Below are 8,893 nucleotides of genomic sequence, written 5' to 3' on the forward strand. Positions count from 1 at the left end.
GTGATAACATTTTACGTTACTTATAAAGAAAGCCTTAGTTTCTTACTTAGTCAAGACTGCAAGATTCAGACATAATTTAAATCTATTCTTCATGTTAAAGTAAAATAGAAATAAGATAGAGCAGCTATCCACATATTGTTCAGATGAGTTAAAGAGCAGAACCCTATACTTTGGCTTCTTACCCTCTCCCCCAAAGGAATAAAAGAAATACACTTTAGGTAGAGTCAAAGGACCCTATGAAGCACAGTTTGGACATGCTCCTATAGCTGAAATCTATGGACTAGCAACAGAGTACCTAGATGTCAATGAGTTTTCAAAAAATATTTACCTGATCTGAGACTCAGTTTGACTGAAGGATCTCTCACTCACTGACTTTTAAATTATTATTCCCTTCATTCCTTTACAGTTCAGCTAATTATGATCTTTCACCATTCTAAAAAAATAAATGAAAGATGATCAAAGGAGAAATACAGCTTATTCCTAACCAAGATTTCTCCCAGATGGACTCAGAATATTCACACCCTTGTCCTGCTTTTCCTTTGTAGCTCTTAATTAATTACATGTAAAATAGAGAAATGTGCAGCAGTGGCTGAATCTATCTGCTGTCCTTAGATTCTCATCCTTAAAACACTTAGGAACAGTGGGGAAAGTGGGCCAGTGCTACTTTAGAATTAGAATCCTCTCAGCTTGAGTGGACCTATATGTGTAAAAAATTTTGAGTATATTTGTGGATAATTGCCAGCATGCAAGCACAACAATAAATTTATTGATGAACTTAATTTTTTTTAAGCTGCCTCAGAACATCAGATACTAGGCATAGCCCTCAGCTGTCCTGCATGGTTCAGGCACAATAAGCAGTCAGGAGCGATGAAATCTCTTTTATTGCATATTACATACACCGTTCATTTCACAGATATTATAACTCACACATATATGTGTGTTTATGATAGCTGCTGAGTAACACAGGTAACAAAGGTTTAAAAAATAAATTCAGACATGAGTACAAACTGGAAGAAAATACAAAGCTGTTCTTATGAAATGCACCCAGATATAACTGTGATTGTTGTTATTACCACTCAGATGATATAAATAGAGCTTTGCTGTTTCAGTTGAAAAACCCCAAAAGCTGGATTTCAGATAAGCAATCCCAACCAAGCAAAATCTTTGTTAGTAAGTACATTACTGTTTATATCTTGCATCTCTTTTTCATTACATCTCAGATTTTGTCTTTGTCTTAAGTTCATAATTTGTTGGCTTTTTGTTTTGTCACAGGAGATACAAAGTTTTTCCTGTTCTACTCTAGTTGTTTCCATTGCACTGATTATTTGACATGCTTGGAAACACTGATTATCTCCCAAAACATCTTTGGTGATTGTAATAACTCTATTTATTTATTTATTTATTTTTAAGTCAAATCTGAAAAGATAAGGTGTTTGAAATTCATTCAGTAGTAAGTTTCTTAAAAATTAGACTTCAAAGCATAGATTCTCTTTTGGTTTACATAGGTTACTCATAGCAAGTTACTCAAAAAACATATTGTGAGTACTGGAAAATCCCTAACTACCTCATTAACCAGTAAGAAGCTACAGTAGTTCAGGACTTAATCAAAGGTTAATTAAAATCAGTGGGAGTCTGTTTATGTCTTTGGATCAAATGGTCAAAAGCTTACTACTTTTTTTATATTGCAAATCCCTCCAAGGAGCATGCACAAAAAAACCGTGTTCATTCCTGTCTTGTAACTTTTTTGGATTGCCCTGATGTTTTTTCTGGATTACATGCAAAAGAGTCAAAATAGCTGAGTGGTAATACAAAATTTCCACACTAATTGAAATCAAAACTCTCATAGTGCTTCTTTTGGCTGGTAATGGTGGCTCTTCCTATACTATTTACTCCTAGATAGAAATTTTCCAGTTCTTCAAAAGAAGAGACTGCGTGACATAATATCAGACCAGGCAAATGTCCCAAATGTCAATGAAATATGTAGATCTATGCTTTCAGTTATCTCTAAGAAAAATGTTGGTATTTATATTTAATGGCAACTCAATACAGAACTGTTGTCGGCAACTGACAGTACAATACAATACAAAACAGAACAATACTGAACGGAAGCACAGGTGTTGTGAGTAGGTACAACAACTTAAGTAACAACTGGTTTATAAGGAACTTTCAGGCTAAGATAGAATGTGAGTGCCATCTGAAGAGTGTACAACAAATGTGTTTTATCCAGGATTGCAGTAAGTAGAGCTGACGTAAAAGCTGATACTTTCTCTATTAACTACATGCCTACAGTTTCCTCTGAGTAATAACGCGGAATAGTAACTAGATGCTTTTGGATTATATAAAATGAGACCATAAAGGAGATAAACATTCTCTCTATTCTTAGCTTGTAATTAGGTTTTACTATAAAGTATAGGGAATTGGTCTAGTTTCTTAATGTCTCCAATTTATTAATGAATATTTAATGATACAAACACATTGCAAAAGATCCATCAGGAGAGACCATTATCCTGACAGAAAACTGGTTACAAGTTTCTCCACTGTTAGTCCCAAAGCAGATTAACAGAGTGAGAGGCAGTGGTGAGGAGTGCTAGCAGATGCCCTGATTCGAGACAACTCACTTGTGCATTTCAACTGAATATCTTTTTTATGATTCCCTGCTGATATTTAAAGTCAGCTATTTGAGAAACCCTGCGTTCCTTTGAATCTCTTTGGTGAGAAGATACTAAATGAACTTATCCTTTAATGTAGTAACACACCATATCTTTTTAAATATGGTGGCTAATTGTAATTATCTCATACACCAACAGTTAACACAGATCTGCCCTTGCCCACAGAAAGGTCAAATTCAACATTTGCTACAATAGCTGATTAACATCTTTATTAAATTGGTACATATTCCAGTATGAACAAGACAGGATAGCACAGCACACTCTGTTCTTCCTAGACTGAATACTTACCTGACAATGAACTATGCTCTGGGGCAATTAAGTTGTTGTCCCTTTGTTAAACGGCAATAAGCCTCAGCCCATGTTTTCATATCAAGAATTCATTATGTGCTTATTACACTTAAAAAGCCTGAATGACAGTTAATATACTACAAGGTTACAGCCAGCTTTGCCTCTAGGTGTTTTCTACACCTAATTTTGCACAGCATACATATGCAAATGAAATTGTTCAAATAGCATAATGCTGCCCATCTGGTTTAGTCAATAATGTCCTTAATTCTTGCTACAACAGAATGTTCCCAAAAGGTTTACATGTGGTTTATCCTGATTATAATTATGCTTTGTTTGAGAGGGGAAGGAAAATCTCTCAAATAAATTAATGTGCAGGGAGCAATAGAGAAGAACCTAGCAATGTCTATATTGTTGTATGGTCTAAAAGCTGAAGCAGGCATCTTAAAATTGTACAAATACTACCAACACCCAAACAGCTCTGCAAGAAAATGGTAATGAGTTCTTTGACCTTGTTCAAACACCCAAGGAAAATGAGGTTTGCTAAGAAGCTATTCAAGTTTTACTCAGTGAAATCAGCAGCTTTTTTCACCAATAGCAGTGGCCATTGGCAAGTTTAACTTCTAGCAAAGCCAAAGTAAACAATAGCATGTGACCTTGATAACTGTTTTGCAAGATCTGGGGAAACTGAATTTGCTGGAGGTGAAACAATTGCAGAGTGTGAAAAGTTGGGCTATTGTGTGAGAACAGGCATCCAGCTGCTCCAGCTGATCCTTCCCATCCAGTCTGTGCAGGGCCAGGTCAACGCCTCTCTGGAGGGTGAGAGTGGACAAGCATAGAATCAGAGGAAGAAAGTTGCAAGGAAGAAGCACCTAGCTCCTGTCAAGGAGGTAGGTGCATAGAAAGAAGAGGCCAAGGAGGAAGAAGCAAGGAAGGCAGGTGGAATTTTCCTCGTCCTGTTAACTGAAGGCACGATGGTGAGTGTGTCGAGAAATTACATGACGCCTCAGAACTTCTCTGGTCTTTCTCTTTCTTCTTGCTATAGTCTCACTTCTTTCCACAGACTGATATGATTTTTCAGTCATCCTTCCTAGTTAGTGCCCTGCAGACTCATTTCCAGTTTCTCTTTCCTGCTTTCAATCACTTCTAAATAACAAAATCATCAAAAATACCTCCCGAGCCCTTCCACTTCTTTTCTCCACCACTCCAGAACCTGAGATTGATTTTTCTATTTGTTGCTGATCAATTGTGAGCTTCTGAGACTCCAGAAAAGTCTTATTTCTGACTCCCACCAGGTGCCTATTCTGGCCTGAAAACAAAAATGTTGATTGCATTCCTCCTCTGGAATTCAATAAGTCAGGGCATTTAAACAGACAGAACCTCAGCACATAGCATCACACTTTGATCTGTTGCCATACACCTATATATAAAATATACCAAGGCCCCATTGTGTGCTTTTAATATCCACTCTCACTCTTGGATTGTGGTTTCCAGTTATTCTGAAACAATATTACTGGAAGGATCTTCTGAGGAGCAGTCAGAGTGACAGTATTTCAGGGTCAGCTGGCTGTCTCCCAACAGACGGTGTTTTGTTTTCTCTCACTGGAAACTTCCCCATGCAGACTAACAGCGTCTTGCAGCGTTAATTTAGCCAAAAATCAAAAGTAAGATACATATTCCAAAAACACAATTAGTTTCAAAGTGTGAAATGCATTTCCTGATTAGTTATGTGATGTGTAAATAACTGCTTCATGTCATTTTGGTTATTTAATTTTGACTAGACCGACATATCAAAGCTACTTCACTTGTTTGCTTTGCATTTTCCTCTTGGCCATGGATGAGGTATGCAACTATTAAAGAGAACACATGCATGATACAGCATGGGTCAGAATACTCAAGAGTATATAAATTTTGGACAGCCAGGAATTCAAGAACTGTTATTTCGTGTTCAGAGTGATAGTCTGCCTACTGTAAAGATGGGTGAATACAGCTCAGTTACTGGGAAGAACTCTGAAGCAAATGCAAAGGGCAAATAATCAATGTCTTGCTTTTGTTGAAAGTACAAGGAATAAAGCTATTGTTTTTGTTAAGAAAATTATTTGGGTCTTCAAGGCAAGTGCTTGGACCTTTGCAAACAGAGACTTACTGCTTTTCCTGAGACAGTGCAGTCTTGCAATGGAATACATGTTCTTATTATTGCTATAATTTGCAGAGACTATTCTGAGGATACCAATATTGCTTATAAGTAGCTTTCTGCACATAATTTCAGAACAAGCACCCATTCATACTTGCAGGGATCATCCCCAGAGATCTCTTTTCACTTACACTCACGCTATCAGAATAATTTCTTAATCTGTGATCCAAAACATACAGTGGGAATTTAAGCCATTGATTTCCAAAAGGAAGATGAAGCGAAACACCTACTTGATATTCTGTTTCTGTAAACACTTGAACTAAGGTCTGCTTGTAACTCAACTACATACTTAAGCATCTGTTGAATCAGCTTTTGTAAGGCTGTAAGGTATTTAAAAGTCTGCTGCATTCAACCTTTACTATACATTATAACCTTAGAAAAGACACCTAAGGAAGCTTGTTTCAACACAAACCACCCTAACTTTCTCACATAAATGGGCCCAGTGCTGAAACCACTTTATATGAAATAAAGCATCTGTAGAGTAGACAGTAGTCAACCAGTCTGCTTTATGGGGAAAACAATATAACTAGTACTGAATACCTCCAGTTACATTTCAAAGGCACTAACTGTACATGAGTAGTTGGTGTGAAGGTAGAGGTAGTTACAAAAATACATAGCGGAAGCTCCCGAACCTAGAAGGCCTGGAACTTCAAATACATTTTTATTACCTTCAATTCAAGTTATTTCTACAATATAGATGCCATCCGTATTTGTATATGTGACCTGGAAGCCAAGGAGTCAGATAAATAATTTGAAAAAGCAAACTGTTTACATAAAAGTCCCAGTACAGAGATACATGTAAAGCTGAAAGTAAATGCCCTCTGTTACACAAATTTGCTTTCCTGCTAAGTGACATGTTTCTAGTATACTGCTATTTTCTTAATATTTCAGTTTAAAGTTACATCTACTGTACTAGTGGGGAAGCATGAACTTGATTCACGTGGATTCATTTGGCATGTCCCTTCTTCAAACTTCAGATGCACAGAATTATACCTATAAAACCATACCTTAGGAACAGTTGCCATTGAGACAAATCATTTGGAGCTAAACGATTTCCAAGACTTTCTAAGTATCTTGCTGATTTTAATTCACAGTATCTAATTTTTTCACACTACATGTTTTTTGGTTGGTTTATGGTTGTTCTTCATTTTTCCCCCTCCTCAGAAATTAGTACGTTGGCCCATATTTCCTTATACTACTTTCCTTGTACTTTTATGCTAAATGGAAATTCTCTCAAATGTTATGCAGTTGATATAACCTTTTCCACTTTCCTTGTCTGCTAAAAGTAGTTGAGTTATAATCCTTTTTGTAAACAAATCTGATCAGTGCAGGATTCTCCTTCTGGACTCATAGAATTCAAGGCTTGTTACTTCCTGTGGGCCTCAAATCTACAGCTAAGATTTGTTTCCAGATTCTTATGCTCTGATATTGCTTTTCAATCCTGTTTCAGCTGTATGCTGATGGGCATGCTTAGGTATCAATTGCATACTTTAATTAATAGTAGAAATACTACAAAGCATTTAAACAGTTTAATCAGTAGTACCCCAGGATATGCTTTAAAGAAACACGAGAGCTCCTAAGGATACACTACACAGCAAACTGCAGGTTTAATCATGACTTGTTTTCACATGCCTGCAAAGCTTCAATTAGTTAACATGAATTACAAAATGAAAGCATTATTCTTGTATGAAGTGGTAAATGGAGTTCAAACTCTAACATAAGTATTACTATGCCATAATTTCTCTTCTAACATATGTTACACAGATTAGCTCTGTCTTCATTTCTTCCATAGAGATACATATCAACAAATTACCTCTTACTTACATTTAAGTCTCTCCAGAGAGCAAGCTAAAATATAGAAACATCCACAACTTTGTATACTATGTTCATTATTTCTGAGGAGAGATGAAATGGTCATTTCCATTGATAGACATAAACTTGGCTGAGCACATCCTCAATAAATGCTATATTTTGACTGCATAAAAATTTAAGTTGCATAAGTTCATAGGCACGTTGGTTTTTCTCAAACATGCAATTCATAAGGATGCAGTGTTAAGGATCTATGATACTGGCCATGACAGGGCCAGGGCCAGATCACTGGACATTCACACCAATATGGTGAACAGCAAAATGGCATTTATTACAAGTGAGCTCTAGCTTATATACCCTATGTGCTTCGTCTACGCCCCTAAAGCATGCGTCAGACATCCATCACAGAGCAGGGGAGGTCCTGCCGCGCCACATCCCGACATCGCCTCGTTAATGCCTACTCCTGACGTCACATCCCGATCTCGACGCCAGACACCTAATGCAGTATCTGCAACATAAGGAAGATGCAAAACTAAAATATACAAGGTGGGTCAACGCGTTGAATGTAAGTTTGAAATACAGGGTCATAAGCAAAATACAATTCATTTTGCTTCTGAACTGCTTGTTCAGTCAATTGCTTTGACACTTCATATTTATTCTCACCAATTCATACATGTCCTTAATCTTGCTCTTTTATAGTGAAGAAGACTGATACTAGCAACAGTCAGATCTATGTTCCAAGTCCTTGCACAGCTTTAGCTAAAGAACTGCACTCCTTCAGGCAGGCAGACCTGCAGGATGATCAGTGTCAACTTCCAGACACAACAAAAGTATCATGTAGATCAGGATGCACTGTCTTTTACACCTTCACAAGACTATGGTTTGAGGAGGTCTGAGAAACATGAATTTGCTAAGATGAAACGGGAAGATGGAAGGCCTTAAGAATTAGATTCCAAACCAGTCCATGTGCTAGTCTGAGACTCGCAATACTTTTTCTCAAGCGATGCTAGAGATAAATCTGGAACACAATGTTAGTTCTGGCCTTGAAGATAACTAAGTTCTCTTCATGTTGTCAAAATCAAAGGCAAAAGCCACAGATAATATTTGAGCAAAGATCATGGTGTCACTGCATTATTTCAATTGGTTTATCCAGTAAAACAGCAAAACAGTTCCAGCATAAGATATAAATATTTGTATGCTCTGTAGATAATATTTGTACTGGAAAAATATATTGCACACCTTATTCAGAACTGTAATCCTCATGAAAACTGATGTTGCAAAAAGTCCACATGCCGAGTTCATCTCAGAAATTATTTAGCTGCTGTTGTCACTGCTGAAACACACTGCCCACTGCCTCTTTGTGCTCACATCCACTTTGCTTTCCACAGATGTTCAGCAAGTGTTGATGAATGTCAGTGTACACACTTCTTTTCAGCATGGAGGAATTCAGTGACACACCTTTGCTTCACACGCACTTCCATGTCAGACACCATTCTATCAGGCTGCCCCTGTGCTGCCATCTGTCACACAGCAACAAAATGTGCTGGGGTACTGGTGGGAAGGTTTAGCCCTTACTGTCATACCACCAACATCTGCTTCTGATGTTGTAGGCCAACACCATGAAACAGGAGGCGTTACTTTCAGAGCCACCCTCATATTAGTGATCCAATCACTTTTATGACATTTCTGTGTTTAGAGTTTGCCAATTGCTAGTGCTATAACTCCTTGATTTTGGCACATGGCAATCCCAGGTTAAGAAGTTCAAACTCACTGAATTGCACTGACAAATAAATGTTGTGCTCAGCACTTCACAGGGACAAACCCTAATTACAGTCCTTGATCTATTTATTTATTTATTTATGTTGTGCAGCCTTTCTGGGAATACAGTCTGTTACAGGGTTTAACCAAATACACTTGTACTCCTGTGAAGAAGATT

At 37.3% G+C, this 8,893-nt stretch overlaps 1 long non-coding RNA gene across 2 annotated transcripts in view; it reads right to left on the reverse strand.

The window, feature by feature from the left end:
- Positions 1–6,725: 6,725 nt before the first annotated feature.
- LOC122164152 overlaps positions 6,726–8,893 on the reverse strand; it is a 5,347-nt gene continuing 3,179 nt past the window's right edge. For both annotated transcript variants that reach the window (XR_006170138.1, XR_006170137.1), the window contains one exon: positions 6,726–7,465. This is a non-coding gene — a long non-coding RNA (uncharacterized LOC122164152). The remainder of the gene's footprint in view (positions 7,466–8,893) is intronic.

The sequence above is a fragment of the Centrocercus urophasianus genome, unplaced genomic scaffold (genome assembly GCF_019232065.1).
Source record: "Centrocercus urophasianus isolate 14NV4802_14NV808 unplaced genomic scaffold, USGS_Curo_1.0 seq_25, whole genome shotgun sequence".
Lineage (NCBI taxonomy): Eukaryota > Metazoa > Chordata > Aves > Galliformes > Phasianidae > Centrocercus > Centrocercus urophasianus.